Below are 23,002 nucleotides of genomic sequence, written 5' to 3' on the forward strand. Positions count from 1 at the left end.
CCTCGGCTCGGGAAAAGAACCCCCCCCAGGAGGCGATGAAATGTATGTAAATGTAATGTAAATGAAAGAGCAAAACAAACAATTTGGGAAAGCAGGCCCGCGCCGTCGGCCCCTGCTGCTTCCGAGTGCCAGCAGCACGCGCTCCGTTCCGCTCGGCCGTGAGCTGCATTAATGAGGAGCGTGGGCGTGCGGGAAGGTGAAAGGTAACGCCCCCCCCGGGGAGGACGGTTATTAGATTAGCGTGGGATGAGAGTGTCGCCCACAATGCCCTCAGGCCAACGCGATGGAGCTCTGAAGACACATTGAGTTCAATTAAGAGTCCATTTGTTCCACTTGGGGACTCCCGTTGGAGCTGATCACATGATGGAAAGATGGCCGTCTTTCCTCCTCAGCAGCGTGGAAGCCAGTCCTTCCTTCTCATATTTTCATTTAGATTTCTTTCCTTCTCCTCCTTTTTCCGTCTATTCTCTTTGGCTGGGTAATTAAAACTTCCCTCGCTTCCTTTTCTTTCCTCCTTCTCATTCCCGTTATCCCATAAGGAAGATCCCAGTGGAGTTGGCTTGCAAGATACAATATATATGAAGTACACCCCCCCACCCCACTAGTGGTAAAGCACTGGTTAGTGGGGTCATGGCTAGCGAAGGAGAATCCAGAGTTTCAAAACTTTTGTCCCTGTTTGGGAACACCCAGGGCCGGATCCACTAAGATCCCAGGTAACAAGCGCTAAATAAAACGTGTTTTCAGTGGGCGGGGTGCCGGGCTGCCCTAATCAAATGAGGATTTGTCGGCATGGAGAGTTTGGGAGAGTCGAGCGGCCATAATGGAAACTCTGAAATCTGCGGAGAAGATCAGCAGAGTGGACGGCAACGTCAACAGCCTGAAGAAACCATTTCTCCACATTCCGTTCCAAATCACAAGAGAGGGGCAAACTCTTCAGCGGGATGACGCCTCTTGGTATTCGTACTTCAGCCTCCACATCAAAGTTCCTGGAACAGAAGAAGGTCAAGATGCCCCGGGAATGGCCGGCCCAGTTAGCGGAGGGGAAGATTATCCGGCCATGAAGGAGGAGGCTTGGAAGATGAAATCTTCATGAAGTCCGGGAGTCGTGCAAGACCGCTTTCTTTGCCATTTCAGATGATTTGAGTCCTCGGTGAAATGCATGAATGCAGTTTTCCAAGCTTTTCAAGGTACTAAGGTACCCAGACTTTATGTGCTGATGTTATTAGTAATATTTTTATACGCAACAAGACTTTTAGTCCAATCTGACCTTTCCGCCCTAATGAAATCATCATGTAATCATGAATGATGAGACTTTATTTTGCTATAATAAGCATAATCTATTATTTTCTCTCATTCTATTTATCAGTACAGACTGCACTCCAAAGTGTCTGGTAGAGAGCGAGAGAGTTAGGACGATTCCAGGAGCCCCTGAATGCCTCTTTAAGGAGACGTTCAATGTGAGAGGACTTTGTCTGGTGGAGCTCTGCAGGGCTTCCAGGTAGCTGTGATCCAAGTGAGAGAGCAGGCAACGGAACCTGATGCGTTCCACCGCTGATGGATAGAATTTTGGGGAGGGTTACTTGCTGGTTATTTGCTAATTCTACCCAGCGTTTTGGCTGCGTTAGCCGCCGTTTGACAGATGCCGTTTCCAGCACCGTGAACCTGGAAAAGTCGCCATACTCCCTCGAGTGGTTGTTGTTCAAATGCCGTATTTAATAAAGCTACTTATCGTGCTACTTCTGCAAGATGTTTTTCGTGGCATGCGTTGCACGATGCAAACTTAAATCGGTCTCACAAGATGGTGGGGGGGGGGGCAGTAGCCAAGACATTAGAGCAGGACGCTACACACAGGCGCCTCTACAGGCTGCAATGATGTCAGCCACAGTTTATCCATTTTTGTTGAAGGCATAAGCCGTTCACGTACTTTTCCATGGCAAGCAGCCGATACTGAGTGGGGGTGCTGGAGCCTATCCCAGCTGTCTTTGGACGAGAGGCGGGGTACACCCTGGACTGGTGGCCAGCCAATCACAGGGCACATATAGACAAACAACCATTCACACTCATATTCATACCTATGGACAATTTGGAGTGGCTAATTAACCTAGCATGTTTTTGGAATGTGGGAGGAAACCGGAGTACCCGGAGAAAACCCACGCATGCACCGGGAGAACATGCAGACTCTGAGGAGGGGATTGAACTCGGGTCTCCTAGCTGTGAGGTCTTCACGCTAACCACTCAACCGCCGTGCAGCCCACAACTAAAGTTCATTAATTAATTTTCTACTGCTTATCCTCACGAGTGTCGCGGAGGGGGGGGGGGTGCTGGAGCCTATCCCAGCTGTCTTTGGGTGAGAAGCGGGGTACACCCTGGACTGGTGGCCAGCCAATCACAGGGCACATATAGACAAACAACCATTCACACTCACATTCATACCTATGGACAATTTGGAGTGGCTAATTAACCTAGCATGTTTTTGGAATGTGGGAGGAAACCGGAGTACCCGGAGAAAACTCACGCATGCACGGGGAGAACATGTAAACGAGGGTGGAATTGAACTCAGGTTTCCTAGATGTGAGGTCTTCATGCTAACCACTCGACCGCCGTGCAGCCCACAATTGAAGTTCGTTCTTTCATTCATTTTCTACCGCTTATCCTCACGAGTGTCGCAAGGGGTGCTGGAGCCTATCCTGGCTGCCTTCGGGCGAGAGGCGGGGTACACCCTGGACTGGTGGCCAGCCAATCACAGGGCACATATAGACAAACAACCATTCACACTCACATTCATGCCTATGGACAATTTGGAGTGGCTAATTAACCTAGCATGTTTTTGGAATGTGGGAGGAAACCGGAGTACCCGGAGAAAACCCACGCATGCACGGGCAGAACATGCAAACTCCGAGGGTGGGATTGAACTCAGGTGTCCTATCTGTTAACCACTTGTCCACCGTGCAGCCCACAACTAAAGTTATCAGCTATTATTTATTGTTGTTGTTGTTTTGTCAGGGACTGTAAATCAGCTTCAAGTGTGCACGTCTTTATTAAACAGGAAGTCAGTGTGCTGCCATGGTTCAGGAGAGATGGGGAGGAGAGCTACAAGCGGGAATCATCCATGCTACACTTCAGCCCGGAGATGAACCCCACTGTCGTCCCATAATAGCATGTTCTTGACTAGCCATGGCGCCATAGAACTTTATCCTGTCATGCATACGGTATACTCACATGCAGATCGATGCTTACTTCCTGCTTCCAAACAAACATCAACAACGTGTCATGAGTCGGTCAGCAGTCAGGACGTGAATCTGCCATCCTGGCATGCTGCGGAGTGGAGTGGCGCTTGAGTGTGACATGTTGATCGATGACGGCCTGATGTGGAAAGATTAGCAACAGTCCTGAGAGGACAATGCTGATGATGCGTCGTCATATTTATCGTGCATCCTCGTCGGCCTCATCAGTCACCATCGCTCACCCGTTGGGATCGCATAGCGCTCCTCCTGACTTCGCCGAGGGAGAGGCGGGTGGTGTCAGGACAGGGTATTTACCACGTTCTAAAAATAGCATCGATTTCGCCCAATATTTGCTGGCTATATGTGTGAATAATGTGCAAGTGCGGCGGGTGATGGCGGCCGATAGAGAGGCAATTACATAGTAATAGATTCAATCTGGAGCCCAGAAGAACCTGATTGGAGTGCGAGCGCTGGCCTGTGGGACATAATATTGTGTGCGCCGCGACTGGCAATGCAACACAGCAGGGATGGCGTTAGCCTCGCAACATTCCCATATTAAATAGGACGCTTTGGATCATCGCTGTGATTGCAGCATAATGTTTTTTGCCGGAGCCACTTTCAAAACAAATCGCCTTATTCACCCGCTCGGCTGCGACCGATGAAGGACAATCGCAATTATCGCTCACATCGTATCATATTATCATATTATTTGTATTTATTGCACTGATCCCTAAAATTAAAGCAGTTTGGAATCCTTTGGGACATATAAATACATGTGTGAGTATCGATAAACAACAATAAAACATAATTTGTTTTAGTTGTAGTCCAGGAAAAGATGTATCTTTAGCCTCAACCAGAAGGGGGCGCTCATGACACAATTTTTTTTTTATTCAATGCATTTAGGTCGGGATGGGCAAAGTTTTTGACTTGCGGGGCCGCATTCAGTTAACCATATTGTCCAGGTTACGGCTATATATTTGATACATGCCAACTGTTTTACGTTTGTAATCCTAACAGTCCACCAGGAATAATTAATCCGTAAAAGTGTCATACATTAAGTCACCCTTTTTTCAGGGGCACTTTAAACATCAGACCCCATTAACTAACGAAATAGAATTACAATAAAAAATGACTATTAAAGAGTATGTGAACATCCCTGACTAACTAAAAAACCTTAAATTATGTTAGGAAAGCAGGAAGTGAACAAATGTATCAGTTAGTGATTGTAAAAGTACCAGATGGAGGGGTAGGATTTAATAAGCTTTGCTTCTCTCTACTCCTTTTGGACATGTGGAACTGGGAACTGATTATGGGATGCACTCAATTGTAATCTGATGCATGTTCAAATGAAATTAAACCATTACCATTACCATTACCATTACCATTACCATTACCACAATACAGAAATAAATGACACAATAACCATGTTATTAATTAATTAATATTACCATGTGCATGCCCGCCTGTTTCCCTCGTTTCTCACCTCCAAACGGGCCGCAAGAGAGTTCACTGAGCGATTCCTGTGATCCAGCATCTCCATGCTTCATAGAACAATGGCGAACAGAGGGACACCTGTGGAGGGGGGGAGGGACCGGGACCGCTAGCATATGCAAGGTAACAGTCACCAGTTACCAGTTAAACAACAGTTAAAGTTGTGTGCGTTCACAGAAAGTCATGCTGCTCTTTAATACAGTGGAAAAAGCAGCCTTTCAAGAAATGCTGCAAATGTTTGACAGAGAGTGAAAATTGCCCGTGTGAGCAAATACATGCCACAAAAGGAAATTATTATGACATATTATTAGTCATCCATTTTGTATAGCACTTATCTTCACTAAGGGGTATGCTGGAGCCTATCCCAGCTGACTTCAGGCAGGAGGGGTCCACCCTGGACTGGTGGCCAGCCAATCACAGGGCACATATAGACAAACAACCACTCCCACTCACATTCATACCTATGGACAAGTGGTATATTATTATTCATTCATTCATTTTCTACCGCTTTTTCCTCACGAGGGTCGCGGGGGTGCTGGAGCCTGTTCAAATGAAATAAAACCATTACCATTACTGACTACAACATGACTCTGACTACTTGAAATTCATGTTGCCAGCTTGTATTTTAAAGGTTTAAAAATTTTGGAACTGGAACAACTGGCGGGCCGGATTCAAACGCTTTGCGGGCAGCATGTGGCCCCCGGGCTGTAGTTTGCCCACCTCTGATTTAGGCTTTTACCTGAACATAAGATGACATGTAGGCGGCACGGCGTTCAAGTGGTTAGCGCACAGACCTCACAGCTAGGAGACCAGGGTTCAATTCCACCCTCGGGCATCTCTGTGTGGAGTTTGCATGTTCTTGTTTTGCATGTTCTTGTTTTGCATGTTCTTGTTGCATGTAGTTGTGCAGTCAGAAGAAGCCGAGTGCGTCCAACAGGATAACAAGTCGACACCACTCTTTGGCAGAACATCACACGTGTTGTCGCCGTGTGCAAGCAGGAAGAGGCGACAGGCGTCACAACATGCAGACAGCCGACTGCGACAAAGTCGGCGGTGTGAGATGAGCGCACGCAGCTCCACAATGAGTGGACTGACTCCCCCTCCTCCATAGTAGTCCACCATGGAACTAAACCAGGTGTAGGAATCCACTGGCTTGCTTTCCTATCTGATGCCGAGTAGAAGTCAGGCTGGTAGAATATCACGATTTTCATTTCAGAATCAATTTTACAGCACAAAGGTGTGGAACTATCGTAAGTTTGGATATTTCAGTATCCAGCCGCACATCACCATCACCAATCCTGTGATGGCAATCGAACAGTCCATCTTTGGGACCTTGGAGGCAAAGCTCTCGAGTTATCGCTCCATCATGTTCCGAGTTTTCCATTGTGACCGAAACAACAAGATTGCAACCTCTATGAGATAGGGTGAAGACCTCGGTCATCCAGGAGGATTTCGGAGTAGACCCGCTGGGAGGACGCCCTGGGGGGCAGACCCGGGACACGCTGGAAGGATCGGCTTGGGAATGTCTCAATGTCCCCCCTGTAGGACTGGAACAGGTGGCTGGAGACTCGGAAGTCTGGACTGCCTTTCTAAGACTTCTCCTACGACCCCGACCACCCGGGTAAGGACAGATGGATATGAAGAGCACATGAAGAGCGCCAGACCTGAGCCCAGACCCCAAACATCGGAGGTGTCGGTGCACACCACACGGGCGAGCAACGAGCATGGCGTGACATGCACCTCAGAGCACTTAACTTAATGTGGTTATGATTATGATTATTAATAATTATTATAAAATAAGTATTATCATTATTATTAATAATAATAATAAAATATAAAATATAAAACATTATAAAAATAATAATAATTGTTATCATTATCATAATAATGATAACAATTATAATAATTATAATAATAATAATAATAATAATAATAATTATAATAATTATTTTTATGATGTTTTTATGATGTTTTTATGATGTTTAATAATTTATAATAATAATAATAATTATTATTATTATATGTTTTTATATTGTATAATTATTATTTGTGATAATAACATTATTATTATTATTATTATTATTATTATTATTATTATTAAGATTGAAATGAAAGCAGGGTGATAAAGGAAGCCCAAACTTTTAAACTAATTAATTCTCATATTTTACATAACTGCATTCAAGACTGGCATGATGAGCTACGTTCCAATCAGAAACTGTATAAGGTTCCTAAAATATTGTCACAGGTCAATAACACTCAATAGGTTATTACTTAGGCCTAAAAATATATATTTTTAACTGTGCAATAAATACTTACAAATAAATAAATACAATAAAGGTAATTGTAAAAAATAATATTTGCAAAAACTAATTATATTTTTAATGACTTCTCATGGCCCACCTGCAGTACCACCACGGCTCACCAGGGGCCCGCAGCCCACATTTTGGGAATCACTAATCTACGCTGCTTATTGATGAATTGATTGCTGGATTGGATGAACAATCAATGGAGGAGTAGATAGGCGCCTTTTACCCTCGCCACCACATTTATCTGGATAATCCTTTCTTTGGAATAGACGGATAATCCCTGCAGATTAGTCCACAAGTGGATTGATGGTCAATGCGATGTGTTTTTTTGTCCGTGTCTCTTGGCTTTTGGGACAAAACAACACTTTCATGTTTTTTAAGGAGGGAAGCTTGCGCTCGTAAGCCGACACGGGTCTCGGAGGAAAACAAACATCAATCTTTCACAGGCGGTGTCGACTGGGAAAACTCTGCGTGTTGTGACTGACAGCCGCCGAACGTGAAGTCATTTATAATTCCATTAAATGTTAAACTGCAATGACTTTTATCAGGACGCTACGCGGCTGCGATAGGATCAGTTGCAAAGTCTGAATAGAACCTTACAGGGATGTTCTTCTCAGGGTTCCACTCATGCTCGGATTTTACAATCTTTGGTCGTTTTTGGAGAAGTTTGCCAATGATTTCATCGTTTTGTTTCTGACTTCCTGCTGAATGTTGAACTTCATTTACTTTCAGAGTTTGTGTCCTTTTCTCAGTGGTTTCGGAGGCATGTGATGCGTTTGTGTTACTATCTTAGTGTCATTGGAATATCAATTCTGTCCTTCTCGGGAACTCTTGGTCGCTTGTTTGCCTTAGCTAACTTTTTTTTACTCCTGAAACGCTGCACGCGAGGTCTGAACACGGTGAACATTTGTCACGCACGCTTCGTGTGTTTCCTCTTCTGTTATTCTTCAAATAATACACAAATAAAACACATGGTGGTGCAATTATTAAATCCCAAAGTTCCACCCCCTTGAGTTGAGGTTTTTCACACAGCTTATTGAACCACCTGCTGTAGCTTTATTTACATTTTTTATTTTTTATTTTTTATTTTTTATTTTTTTTTTTTATTTTTTATTTTTTATTTTTTATTTTTTATTTTTTATTTTTTATTTTTTATTTTTTATTTTTTATTTTTTATTTTTTACATTTTTTTACATTTTTTAATTATTATATTATTATTTTTTTAAAATTTTATTTTTTTTATTTATTTATTTATTTTTTTATATATATATTTTTTTTATCTTTATTTTTATTTAGCCTAATCAGTACAAAATTTGGTACACACCTTTGGGGGACTGGCTAGCACACGGCTGTAAAATTTGAACAAGATTTGTGTGAAGACATGCCCACCATCAAGCAAAACATCTTAGACCATCAGTCTAATCCATGCAAACCTTTGAGGAGATGACTTATTCTGCTGCTCGGCCATGTTTCCTCCGTAACCGCTGTCCAAGGTGCCAGTTAGCGGTTATAAATGAACAGGAAGTGGAGGCGAGGCTCAGCTGTTTGTGACGAAGCGAGTGTTTGGAGTCTGGCCTCCACCTCTCCCACAAAGTCCTCCTAAAAGTGCGGCATCACTCCCATAGCATGAAAAGTGGGACGAATGGAATGACTAATTACAAAGAGAAAATGTTTGTCCAATTCTAGCTCTAAAAGATCCCCCACGTCCCAATGGCGGACTCCAGCAATTCCATGACAAACAAGAGTATGTATAGTATATCTTTAAAAGTCCCATTTCTTTTCATGGGCTGTGTAGAGCAGCGATAGCCTCGGGGGAGCGCCGCGTGTTCAAAGACAATCACTTTGCTCCATAATTTATACAAAAAGCTCCAACACGAGCGCGAGCAGCCGCTCGGCTCGCAGTGAGACACGTCTTCTTACATCAGCCTGCATGTAAACTCATATTAGCGTGACTATTCCTGCAAGTCATCTAAATGAGAAACACTGCTTTCTGGCTCTGCTGCAGGAAGAGGAGGCCTGCATTCAACGCTCAGCAGCGTGCAGAGAACCAACAGTAGGATTTGTACTACAGCCACGCTCAGACACAGCCGTTGTGGCCTCCGCCATTCGCCGCGGTACATACATACGCGGTACATACTACATACGCGGTACATACATACGCGGTACATACATACGCGGTACATACATACGCGGTACATACATACGCGGTACATACATACGCGGTACATACATATGCGGTACATACATACGCGGTACATACATACGCGGTACATACATACGCGGTACATACATACGCGGTACATACATACGCGGTACATACATACGCGGTACATACATACGCGGTACATACATATGCGGTACATACATACGCGGTACATACATACGCGGTACATACATATGCGGTACATACATATGCGGTACATACGTGGTACATACTACATACACGGTACATACATATGCGGTACATACATATGCGGTACATACGTGGTACATACATACACGGTACATACACGGTACATAGTACATGCACGGTACATACACGGTACATAGTACATGCACGGTCCATACACAGTACATAGTACATGCACGGTACATACACGGTACACGGATTCCTTCCTTGGGAAGGAAGGAATCCATCCCATCCCATCCAACCAACCATCCATCCTTCCACCATCCTTCCTTCCCTCCATCCATCCTTCCTCCATCCTTCCATTCATCCTTCCAGTCATCCTTCCATCCTTCCACCATCCTTCCATTCATCCTTCCATCCATCCAACCAACCTTCCATCCATCCATCCTTCCACCACCCTTCCTTTCATCCTTCCTTCCATCCTTTCTCCATCTTTCCTTCCATTCTTTCATCCATCCATCCAACCATTCATCCATACATCCACCGTCCCATCCCACCTTCCACCATCCTTCCTTCCATCCATCCAACCATCCATCCTTCCTTCCTTCCTTCCTTCCTTCCTTCCTTCCTTCCTTCCTTCCTTCCTTCCATCTTTCCACCATCCTTCCATCCATCCATCCAACCATCCATCCTTCCTTCCATCCATCCATCCATCCATCCTTCCACCATCTTTCCTTCCATCCAACCTTCCATCCATGCTTCCTTTCATCCTTCCCTCCATCCTTCCATCCATCCTTCATCCATCCTTCATCCTTTCTCTATCCTTCCTTCTATCCTTCCATCCATCCATCCTTCCATCCATCATCCATCCATCCTTCCTTCCTTCCTTCCTTCCTTCCATCTATTCCATCCAACCAACCAACCATCCATCCATCCTTCCTTCCTTCCTTCCTTCCATCCATCTTTCCACCATCTTTTCTTCCATCCTTCCATTCATCCTTCTATCCTTCCACCGTCCTTCCTTCCATTCATCCATCCCAATCCCCATCCCTATCCCCATCTTCCTCCGTTTATCTGTGTCACGGGCGCAGCAGTTTCAGTAGGGAATCCCAGACTTCCTGGTCCCGAGCCACCTCTCCCAATTGAGAGCTTTACCTTCCGTGTCAGTTCTCTCCTCACCAGGACGGTCCGGTACAGCGACGGATGAATGGCGACTCTACGCTGTCCTGTCAGCGAGCCATCGACTGTCGACTGTTTTTGCCTTCTTATTTTGAGCATGAAGTTGAGCAACCAGTCGTAAACAAAGACACCAGGAGTGTAAGGTGACTGTAGGGGTGCTTTTTCATGTCTACCAGGCTCTAATATTGGTAAAAAAAAAAAACTTTCCGACATCATAAGCAGGTTTTTTATGATCTAACTATGAAAAATAGATATACAAACATACTTCATGAAAATTCATTTGTTAGTACTATTTCATAAAAAAAATGTAGTCAGTATGCGACACAACTTTTGTCAACAGTTCAACTTCCAATATCCTTTTTTCCCACGATTGGACCCAACCCTGCTTGAGGAAAACAAACAATGTAATTAAAGTGTGAAAATGATGATGCGTTCAAGCGCAGTAATGAGACGTTGATATTGTGTTTCATCACTGCAGGCGCGCATGGGTGCAGCAAAGTGGGCAAACTTTGCTCGACTCGCGTGTTGACACCGAAGCAGCCCGAGGACGGCAGCAGGACCAATGGAGGTGCAGCACGGCCTCTTCAGGTAAGTTCAGTGAGAGTTTGAACGTGTCCGCGGGGATTAATGTTGTACAAAATGGTCTTGCGTGTGTCAACCGTGCTGCTGTGTGCGCTTATTTTATTGCCAACAAACGAAGCAATGAAATTAGCTCTGCAAACGGCAACAAATTGTATTCATTACTTTAATAGCTTACGTGTCATTCATCAATGTCGACTCGCGTAAACATGATATACTCAACACTGAATATAGTCAATTAAAGTGCAATCAGTAAAGGACCGCCTACTTTGCCCACCTAAAGGCTTCCAATGTGTCTTTACAAACATTGGGGGCTTAATTTTGCTCTATGGGTTATTATTAGCTAGTATCGGCTTGTCTTCAGCAAACTAGCTTTCTCGTGGATCATCTTTACAAGAGGCTTCCTTCTGGGACAGCAACCATGCAGACCAATTTGATGCAGGATGCGGCATCTGGCCTGGACCAACCCCCCCCCCCACCTCGTCAAACTCTGCCGCAATGCCGGTAGCGCTGACATGTTTATTTTCCAAAGCCAGCCCCCGGATAAGATGCTGAACATACACTCCCAGCATCTGTGGTGGACCCTGGGTGGGCTTGATGTGAGCGGAAGCTGTCCTCCTAAAGCTCTGGATCACCTTGGTCACCGTGATGCTTCTTAGAGCCCACAGCATCTTCATGAGGCACAGCAACAATTCTTTTATCCAAAAGGAGTAGGAAGAAGCAAAGCTTATAAAATCCTACCCCATCAGTCACTGTTGCATTTGTTCACTTCCTGCTTTCCTAATATAATTTTATTCATTCATTCATTTTCTACCGCTTTTCCTCACAAGGATCGCGGGGTGTGCTGAAGCCTATCCCAGCTGTCTTGGGGCGAGACGCGGGGTACACCCTGGACTGGTGGCCAGCCAATCACAGGGCACATATAGACAAACAACCATTCACACTCACATTCATACCTATGGACAATTTGGAGTGGCTAATTAACCTAGCTTGTTTTTGGAATGTGGGAGGAAACCGTAGTACCTGGAGAAAAACCCACGCATGCACGGGGAGAACATGCAAACTCCACACAGAGATGGCCGAGGGTGGAATTGAACCCTTGTTTCCTAGCTGTGAGGTCTGCTCGCTAACCACTCGACCACCGTGCCGCCCTAATAAGTTTTTTTAAATTGTTAAATTTTTTTAATATTTTTTTTTTCTGTATTTGTATTTCTATTTTTTTGTCACGTACTGAAGTACAAGGTGATATGATCATACAATGACATAACGGGTACCATAACTGTTTTTTTCCCCACACTAATGAGTCACATGACCCTGGGGAAAATGGCTAATTGGGCCCATTTTACACAGTAAGCATAACATTGATGACTGCTATGAATCTAGGATGTGATTCCAGTTTCCTGTTGCATGTGTTTTATGGCGTTTGGATCATTTCTGTGTTGGCGGGTTTCTACTTTTCAGCGTTATGGCGGAAAACAATATTCTATCATTATTTTGTTGCTAGATGCTATCTATATCCGTGTTATAGATATCACAACAGAGATGTTCGGGAGATGAAGATGAAATAAGTGCATGAGGATGAGGAAGCATGACAATGCTCCATGTGAGCACAGCAGATGAAAGCACTCCTCTTCCTGTTCCTGTTCACCTCGCTAAGTGAGCATCAGATGACCCGTCAGCCACGGTGATTGATAGCAACGCAAAGGCAAAGCCAGATGAAAGTCATGAGCAGGTTTGTTCTCAGGATGAAAGTGGACCACCGGGCCGCTGCGGAGCGCACGTGCTGCCCCGGAGCGAGCGCACACGAAGACTTGCATCATTTATGAAGCAGCCTCCTCATTACAATGACACAATTACAGCGAATCAGCATCACGAGCTGCCACTCCGTGCTGCTCCTTGGTCAGGCGTAGCGCCGTTAATGCCGCTGACTGGTGGCGCGTTTATGCTTGGGTGCTCCAGTTGCGCTGCAAATTGTTGCAGCTTTTGTCACTGGATGCCTTTGCGGCTGCCATATTGTGGAGTTGCGCAACAGCACCTTTTCAAAATGTAAAGAAGACATTCAGTTGTCTCTTAAACCAAGTGGAAGTTTATTGAGTTGTTTCTCCAGGTTCAGAAATGGCAACTAGCTCATTAGCCGCCCAAATTCTTTCAGTTGTCACCTGATGACTCGTCGTTCAAAAGCCAAACTCAACAACAAATCGGTTTGCTGGACTTAAAAATGAAAAAGCTACTGTGGTGACTCCAGAATCGGGAAAAAGCCGAACATTTGTTCGTTTGTTCATTTTCTACCGCTTATCCTCACAAGGGACGCGGGGGTGCTGGAGCCTATCCCAGCTGTCTTCATGAGAGGCGGCGTACCCTGGACTGGTGGCCAGCCAATCACAGGGCACATATAGACAAACAACCATTCACACTCACATTCATACCTATGGACAATTTGGAGTGGCTAATTAACCTAGCATGTTTTTGGAATGTGGGAGGAAACCGGAGTACCCGGAGAAAACCCACGCATGCACAGGGAGAACAAACTCCACACAGAGATGGCCGAGGGTGGAATTGAACTTGGGTCTTTTAGCTGTGAGGCATGTGCGCTAACCACCAGACCACCATATAGCACCTCTAGGAAAACATTCATTCATTCATTCATTTTCTACTGCTATTCCTCACGAGGGTCGCGGGGGTGCTGGAGCCTATCCCAGCTGTCTTCGGGCGAGAGGCGGGGTACACCCTGGACTGGTGGCCAGCCAATCACAGGGCACATATAGACAAACAACCATTCACACTCACATTCATACCTATGGACAATTTGGAGTGGCTAATTAACCTAGCATGTTTTTGGAATGTGGGAGGAAACAGGGAATGATGAGGAGAACATTCAAACTCCACACAAAGATGGGCGAGGGTGGAATTGAACTTGGGTCTTTTAGCTTTGAGGCATGTGCACTAACCACTAGACCACCATGCAGCCCCTCTAGGAAAACATTCATTAATTTTCTACCGTTTATCCTCACGAGGGTCGCGGGGGTGCTGGAGCCTATCCCAGCTGTCTTCAGGCGAGAGGCGGGGTACACCCTGGACTGGTGGCCAGCCAATCACAGGACACATATAGACAAACAACCATTCACACTCACATTCATACCTATGGACAATTTGGAGTGGCTAATTAACCTAGCATGTTTTTGGAATGTGGGAGGAAACCGGAGTACCCAGAGAGAACATGCAAACTCCATACAGAGATGGCCGAGGGCGGGATTGAACCCTGGTCTCCTAGCTGTGAGGTCTGCGTGCTAACCACACGACCACCGTGCAACCAAAAGCCGAACGAAACAAACAAGTCATAACGTAATGTATGACGTACGATAAAGTGTAGAGTCAAGTAACGTAATGAATAACATATCAGTGTTTCCCACAGGACTTCAATCTATTGGTGGTGGTGGACCGCATGGTCTTATTTGCATAACGCCAGTCCTTTCCCCGGCGACGTGCTGTCCACCGGTTCCTTGTCTTGCGATACTTGGAGAACATCTCTGCAGTCGATTTACTTCTTATCAATCCGGGATGCTTCTACCAATGCAACAATATCTCAATATCTGGAATTGAACCCTCAATGTGCTCCCTATTTGATACTAACGGTACAAATAATGACTTTTCCCGTCCTTCCAGTATCCGTGTTTACTTCGGTTAATGAGGTGCAGTCACTTCTCTACATTAGGAACGCTTTCTATACGCGTTTGCTGCTGCTTCTTTGGTTTTGCAGACTCATTATCAACTGTTGGGTCGCAGCCGTGTTAATGTACACACGCTAACGAGCTTTGGCGATGTGCTTTTCAACAAGTAGAATATTGTTAAGCTCTCCTGTCAGGTCAGCTTGCAGCGCCACATGAAATATGCATGAAGACGCTCAGGCGGGCAAATATTCCTCACGTGCGAACGCCGCAGTCTTGTTGCTTGTTGCTTGAGGATGTTTGCACCCTTGCTAGCGGTGCAGGTGATTATTTACCTTTTAGTATTTGGTGCAACGGGGTGCAGCTGCTGTCGGTAAAATGAAAAGAACTTTCTAGAAGGTTGCTGCGGAACGGGCGTCGGAGCACCAACGTGTGCCCGCGACCATGTTGTATATCAGCTAGCCAAAAGAGGACGAGTCAAGGGCACCTCGTGAAGCCGCCGCCGTGAGATTTATCCCAGCATTGCGGGTGTTGAACTATTGACCCCCGAGCAGCAATTGTTTTATTCCTCTAACAAACTGTTTAAAAGTCAAAGAGCCGGAAGGAGAAGAGAGAAATCCACAAAGCCTCACGCGTCAGAGGCCCAGTTTTTTTTTTTTTTTTTTTTCTTTTTCCGCTCCAGTGTGTTTTATAGCGATGCGGAGGATCAATAGTCCTATGGCGCAAGTAATCGCTCGGCAGCACTATTAGACAGACAGGATCATATTAAATAGGAGGCAGGCTCTCCACAGCGTCCAGATGATAAAGATCTAGAGCAGGTTGGAAATTTACACGGGCATCTCAATGACAAACGGATGTCATTAGCTTGCCGCTTCCAATTTAAGGACTTTTTTTGTCCTTTGCTGTCCCCTCTGTGTTTCATTATAGCAGCCGTATAAAAAACCTGGACCAGAATACGTAGTATATTTATAATGTACAGTACAGCAGTACAGGTGTGATGTACAATTTGTACAATGACTTCAAACTATTTTTAATGAATGTACTGCTGGTCTGGAGCTAAAGCCACACGACTGCTGCCAGCACCGGGGAGCTGCCGTTAATTAATTTGGAGTAGGGCTGGGTTAAACAATTATTTCTGTAATCGATTAATATAGAAAATAATTTTTCGATGCATCGATTAATCCCTGAAAGTCCCTGATTAGTCCCTGAAAACATAAACTACAAACACATACACAGGTTAATAAAATAAATATTTGTAAATGATCTGCCCATATCAATAAAGTATAATAATAATAAGTTCCTCAATAGGTGCTGATGCATCGCAGTAGTGCTTTTGTGATATGCCATCTCAATTTTGCTGTGACGTATTCCCATACTTTGGATACTCTATCTTTTCTTCTGGCCAGACTCACTGAAACTTGTTGAATCAAACTTGTGTTTTGATTCTGAGTAGTGGTGTGGCGTTGGTGAACGAACGAGTCAAAAGAAATAGTTCTCTTATGCGAAAAAATGAACCACCCATAAAATACCCGTTCAGTCAGCCGGCCGTTTTGTTCATGACCGATACAGCACTAGTTGGTGAGCTGTTGAGTCAAAACAAACATTAACATGAGTGAACGGACTGACTCGACACGACTGACCGGGTCTATGCACAGGGGGAGATCACAGGCTAACGACCAATTCACCGAAATGAACGGCTCTTTTTACTGAATGAAGCTGAATAATCCTGTTCACTGAAATGAACGGTTTTTCCCACCACTAATTCTGAGTGGAGGCTGCACGGCGGTCGTGTGGTTAGCACGCAGACCTCACAGCTCAGAGACCCGGGTTCAATTCCACCCTCGGCCATCTGTGTGGAGTTTGCATGTTCTCCCCGTGCATGCGTGGGTTTTTTCTGGGTACTCCGGTTTCCTCCCACATTCCAAAAACATGCTAGGTTAATTGGCCACTCCAAATTGTCCATAGGTATAAATGTGAGTGTGAATGGTTGTTTGTGATTGGCTGGCCACCAGTCCAGGTGTACCCCGCCTCTCACCCAAAGACAGCTGGGATAGGCTCCATCACCCCCCGTGACCCTCTGAGTGAAGGCGCATCGACATGCAGTTTTTGTGTCAACGTATTTTTTGTGTCGATATCATCGATGATGTCGACACGTCGTCCTAGCCCTAATTTGGAACCAGGAGTCATTGCTGGGAGAATTGAAACGGCCGACGTTGCAGCATCGAATTGGCGCCACACGCAGTACATCACATAGTACTTCATAAATACATACTCTCCATTGACACTGAAACATTACGGTAATATCCTCACACGCCTCCGGGTCAAGGGAACCTATGTTGTTGACGTATGTGCTGTTGCCGCTGTGACTAATTGAAAATTACATTTTCGATTAATTTATGGACGCAAGTTCGGATCCATAAAATGTGAAATGGTGTAAAACCGATGAGCACCCGTGCCGTGTTGACGTTTTGGGTGGATAACAAATGGCTACTGCTACAGCAGCTGTACACTAGCTGGTCTACAGCATCCAAGGTTCGATACTGTTTGACCGCGTGGAATAAAATCATTTCTGCAGGGGAACAAAGAGCACTGAAGGTGTTTAGGTTGCTCTAGGTTTTTTTGAAACAGTTCCAGAATACCAGGATTATTATGGTTTTTGTTTGACTTTGTTGCTCCGCCCACCTCCTAAACTTCCCCAGACGGGGTCAAGAGCCGTGAAAACAATGAGAGCGGGTTATGAGAACCACTGTGCTGTGAAGTCGGCAGCTCACCAAATAAGGACGCCTCCTTCACGTGGACGCCATAAGCAGACATTTACCCGCCGTACAAAGATCCGCTGTTTGCCCTGAGGCCATCCAACCGGATCCAGGGATGAACCAGAAGAAATAGGAGGAGGAGGAGGAAGCTGACGGAGGTCAACAACAAACAATTCACGGGCAAAATGAGAGACAGCTATGCCTGAGGACATCATCTAATGAGCAACCAATGTCTCTTTATACAAGACTCAGAGAACCACCCGATGGTCTTTAGGGGAACAATGGAGATTTGGATACCAATGGAAAAGTAGGGGCCATGACAACCCTGCCCCCCTTGAACTGGTGAATGAATGGTCCAAAAGGAACGCATCATTAGTACTTTGGTTTTACCGTCATGACTCTGCTCCCATTTGCATTTCCTAGAAATCATTTGGAAATCTGGACTCCTTGGGATTCTGTTTGGACCCGCAACCATCGGCATAAACAACCAACAAAGTCAAACAAAAACATGAGCGGCTCAAAGGCGCTTCAGACCAAAATCTTTTAGTGCTAACAGAGAACATTCCATTATTAAATACCCCCAGGATATCTGACCCCCGTCACCTGAAATATTGGTCAAAGCCAGTAGGATCATTGCTCCATAGAGTAATCCTGATAGAAACATCTGATGTTTGACCTCAGCCTACTCCAGTTTTACTCCAAATCTGTGGGATCCAAATCCTTCCATCAGTCAGTAGAATTCTTGCTCTATCTAGAAGAAACCTGATGGATCGTCTCAAACCTCTGATGTCCACCTTCAGTTTGGTGAGGGCCCATAGAGGAACATCTAAGCTTCACTGAGGTTTCACTGAAACACGGGGCTGAGTTTTGGAAGTTGCTCCTTTGGTCTGCTTGATGTTTGGCGAAGGAACGCTAATGGTGGACGCATTAGCTTTGTTTTGCTACTTCAGAAACCTTGCTTAGGTGCACGGGAGCACATAAAAGAAAATGACAACATGAAATGGTCTGCAGTCGAAATAAGTTTGTCACATCAAAGTTGGTCCAGAACTTTGTGAAGGACACCAAAATGAAGGTTCCGGAATGACCCTCTCAGAGCCCCAAATCTCAAACCTATGGAGAGTCTGTGGAGGCAGCTCAAGGTTGGAGGCCAAGCAATTTGGATGATCTTGAAAAATGTGCCATGAACGAATGGGCCAACGTCCCTCAGGAGGAACACGCCAACTCAGCTAGAAACCAGCAGGACGGATTAGTTTCAGTTTGGAATCAGAAAGGCGACACGATGGACTCTTTTATCCGAGGGCGTTTGTATTTAGAGTTGCGACCCATTTCATTGAGAAGACAAAAGTTTGATTTGATGTCATGAAGGAGTCTAATCAGTTTGACCCTCCTGATGTTTGACCTCAGTGGGCTCCAATGTTGCTTCAATTGGGAGCATTTTTGCTCATCAAGCGTTATCACCTTTAGTGTATTGCCAAGAAACATCCCATGTTAGTAGGGTTAGGGTTAGCGTTAGAGTCGTAATTTTGATTTGGAGGATAATTGCTTAAAATAATTGCTTTTTAATTTCTCTTGGAGATGAATAAAGTATCTATCTACCTGTCCGTCCGTCCATCCGTCCATCATTGAAAATCAGCATCATTCTTGCCCGATCGAGGAGTGATCCACATGGATGGTTGGAAAATGGTCAGCCAGCAGTTTAGTGCTTCGTGGGAACACTGACCTTTGACCTCAGCTTCCTCATATATGATTGCAAATCAGTAGGATTCTTGGTTTGGGTTTGGGGTTGAGGTTGCGTTTGAGGTTGAGTTTGAGGTTTAGTTTGAGTTTTAGGTTGAGTTTGAGGTTGAGTTTGAGTTTGTGGGTTGAGTTTGAGCTTGAGTTTGAGGTTGAGGTTTGAGTTTGAGGTTGAGGTTTGAGTTTGTGGGTTGAGTTTGAGGTTGAGGTTTGAGGTTGAGGTTGAGGTTGAGTTCGAGGTTGAGTTTGAGTTTGAGGTTGAGGTTGAGTTTGAGTTTGAGTTTGAGGTTGAGTTCGAGGTTGAGGTTGAGGTTGAGTTTGAGGTTGAGGTTGAGTTTGAGGTTGAGTTTGAGGTTGAGTTTGAGTTTGTGTTTGTGTTTGAGGGTTGAGGTTGAGTTTGAGGTTGAGGTTGAGGTTTGAGGTTGAGTTTGAAGTTGAGTTTGAGGGTTGAGTTTGAGGGTTGAGTTTGAGGTTTGAGTTTGAGGTTGAGTTTGAGGTTGAGGTTGAGTTTGAGGGTTGAGGTTGAGTTTGAGGTTTGAGTTTGAGGTTTGAGTTTGAGGTTTGAGGTTGAGGGTCGAGTTTGAGTTTGAGTTTAGGTCGAGTTGAGTTGAGTTTATTTCAAACATAAAAAAACATCCAAAGCACAACAAACCAACCAAAATCAATACAAATAAAAATACATATGTATATATAAACGTACACATGTTCAAAAGGGAGTGGGAAGAAGTCAAAACCTATCTAGTCCCACCCAGATTCCAACCTCTTCCCAACAAAAACAGATATTATTCCTTATCCACACAGAAAAAAAACCATAGCCAACCACCCTCACCCAGCTTGAGGCACCCAACCACGGCCCAAGAGAAACCAGTTCATTATTAGTCATCCTACCGTACGTAGTCCAGTACAAAAGAAAGAAAGAAACCACCCCGACTGAACAGTCACCACACAAGGCATCACAAGCTAACATGGATAGAAAAACATCAATGTTATGGGATTGTTTCAGGGAGATTGAAAAATAAAAGTGCGTCAGAGACAAAAAGAAAAATATTCTTAAAAATACCTCAAATTAAATCATCACAATCTTATTACTTCCCAATTGTCACTGCTATCCCACTACAGTGTTTTTCACTTCCACTTCCTTTATTCTTTTTAATTAATTTTTTTTTTATAATGACCTATGATGACATGATGACAGAGAACTACATTCTAATCATAAACTGTATAAGGGTCCTAAAATATTGTGACAGGTCAATAACACTCAATAGGTTATTACTTAGGCCTATAAATATATATTTTTAAATAATTGTCAATAAATATTTAAAAATTATTTTAATTATTATTTTATTATCATTTAATAATAATTAATTATTATTTAATTATTTTAATTATTTAATATTTTTTTAATTTCAACATATTTTTAAATTATTTTAAAAATAGAGAAATAACCACAAGGGAATTCATAGGGAATCATAGAGACCAAAGTAGAGTGTGATGACCGTGTGATGATTGACGTCAGCCACCTTGCTGACAGTTCAAAATCAACAGGACCAAAGTAGAGTGTGATGACCGTGTGATGATTGACGTCAGCCACCTTGCCTACAGTTCAAAATCAACCAGAGTCCGTTGGGCAAATAGAGAGCTGCGCCGTGACAAGGAATGTCTGCCGAGTCCTGCGTCTTAGCGACGCAAGAGGCCTCTTGGTGGATATTTGCGAGGTCGTGAAAACACTTTACAAAAAGTCGTTTGTCATGCGTGTGAACGACATTCCCGGGATGGAAATCGATAGCGGCGACACAATGGATGGTCTCGTTGTCGGGTCCCTCTGCGGCGGCTTGTGTAATGGCGCCGCCTAATAAATTCCCCGCCGCTGAGAGTGAAAGCCAGCCAGCAAGCTGAGCCTTTATCTGGGAATGATAAATCCCCAGCCGCAGCCACACAGAGGAGCACGTTTGGGAACCTCCGTCTGATTTATGGAGCCCGGGAATACGTGGAGAGTGAGGAAGCTGTCCTCTGGCTGGTGAGCATCGCCTTTCGTTATCGGGATGACGCTCTTTAGGAATATTTACATGAGTTTGTCCCCAAGTGTCTTGGCAAGATGCTTGTTTGCCGCCCAAGACCAGAACCACTGGTACTAGGTACTTTTTGAAAACGGTGCCCTAAGCCTGGCATGCCTATTTGTAGGCAGGTTGACCCTTTCTGCTTGGATCTGGTGACATTTTCACTTATGCAGACGTGGTTGTTCATTCAACGGGGACATTCACAGGACTGTGCAGAAGATAGTCCTTTGGGATGGATGTACCGCTGAAAGATGAATCCTCGCTCAGTCTGAGGAGCAGGTTTTTATCCTCGTTGTTGCATTCACCTTTCCCTCAATCCTGACGAGGCTGGGAAACCTCACTTCCTGCCAAGGAACGTTCCCACAGCATCACCATGTGGTGAGCGGCTTCAGGATCCTCCAAACATGACATCTGTCTGTCACCCCAAAGATCTGGTTTGAGAGTCTTTCAGGTGTTTGAACTAAGGAGTGGTTTTTGTCTCCGGCCGTTCTACCATCGGTGCATTGCTGCAGAGATGGTTGGCCTTCTGGAAAGTTCTCTTCTCTCCACAGAGGAATGCTGGAGCTCCGTCAGAGTAACCATTGGGTTTTTGGTCTCCTCCCTTTAAATGGCGAGTCCTGCTGGTTCCAAATGTCTTCCATTTCCGGATGTTGGTTGGAGGCCATGTTCAAAGACAACGTACAGACATTTCCTTTGACTTGATGCTTGATTGATGTCCTGCCATGCATTGGTCTTATCTAGATGGGCGTGTGCCTTCCCAAAGCATCAATCAACTGCATTTGGAAGGCGGATTCCAAAGAAGCTGTAGAAACAGGATCTGTAGGAGGATCGGGATCAGACACAGATTGCACCCGAGCTCAATTTTCAGCTTGATGGCAAAGTGTGCGAATTGAAAAATGAAGATTCTCGATGAAATCTGTCAGGACAAACACAGAATAAAGATATTGTTTCTCTGTCACGGCACTTGGAGATAATAAGTTGAGAATAATTTGAGCAAAGCGTAAGCGGAGGTAGATCTTGTTGGATGGATGGGTTACTGTCCAGATGGGTGTGTATTGGCAAGAATCTGGCGATACGATACGTGTCACGATACTGATAACAAGGCGATATTTTTTTTGTTTTTCTTGTAGTTAAAGATTATTTCCTGGAAAAACGGAATTACAGCAGCAATATGCACTTACTAAACACATTTGTATTCCATTAGAACAGTATGTTATGCTGTATCACAAACTTTTCCTCTGGAAAAACCTAAAGAGTAGCATTTGGATAAATAAATCTTTAACATCCAGCTTTAAATTTACAAAAAAAAACAATAAAAAAACAAATAAATGATGTCTCAAGATCCTGCTCAAATGTTCACATTCTATTAGCTGTGAAAAAATGCAGAGTATCCAGTCCCTGACTTATCCACCATCAGAAGAGTATTTTTGTGGAACAAAGTAAATAACATCAGTAAAAAGTCCTTTTAGGATGCTTGAAATAACTATAATTATTTAACAAAATAGTCATATCAATGTGAAAAACAAAATACCTGCAATATCACAGTACTACTTTTGTAGTATACAAAAGGACCTTGGCATTGCTTGCTAGCGGCAGGTCCTCATGGTGTTTCGCTAAGTGGACTCGCAGATTTGTCGTGTTTCCCAAATACAGTAAAGTCT

General features: G+C 44.4%; 1 long non-coding RNA gene across 1 annotated transcript in view; it reads left to right on the forward strand.

Moving 5' to 3' along the window:
* The window catches only part of LOC144901696 (uncharacterized), a 51,685-nt gene extending 38,711 nt beyond the window's left edge, over positions 1-12,974 (forward strand). Inside the window, exons 3-4 of the long non-coding RNA XR_013629756.1 lie at positions 11,029-11,138; positions 12,658-12,974. This is a non-coding gene — a long non-coding RNA (uncharacterized LOC144901696). The remainder of the gene's footprint in view (positions 1-11,028; positions 11,139-12,657) is intronic.
* Positions 12,975-23,002: the final 10,028 nt, after the last annotated feature.

Source organism: Doryrhamphus excisus, linkage group LG14 (assembly GCF_037039965.1).
Source record: "Doryrhamphus excisus strain RoL-2023G ecotype Guam linkage group LG14, RoL_Dexc_Guam_v1.1, whole genome shotgun sequence".
Classification (NCBI taxonomy): domain Eukaryota; kingdom Metazoa; phylum Chordata; class Actinopteri; order Syngnathiformes; family Syngnathidae; genus Doryrhamphus; species Doryrhamphus excisus.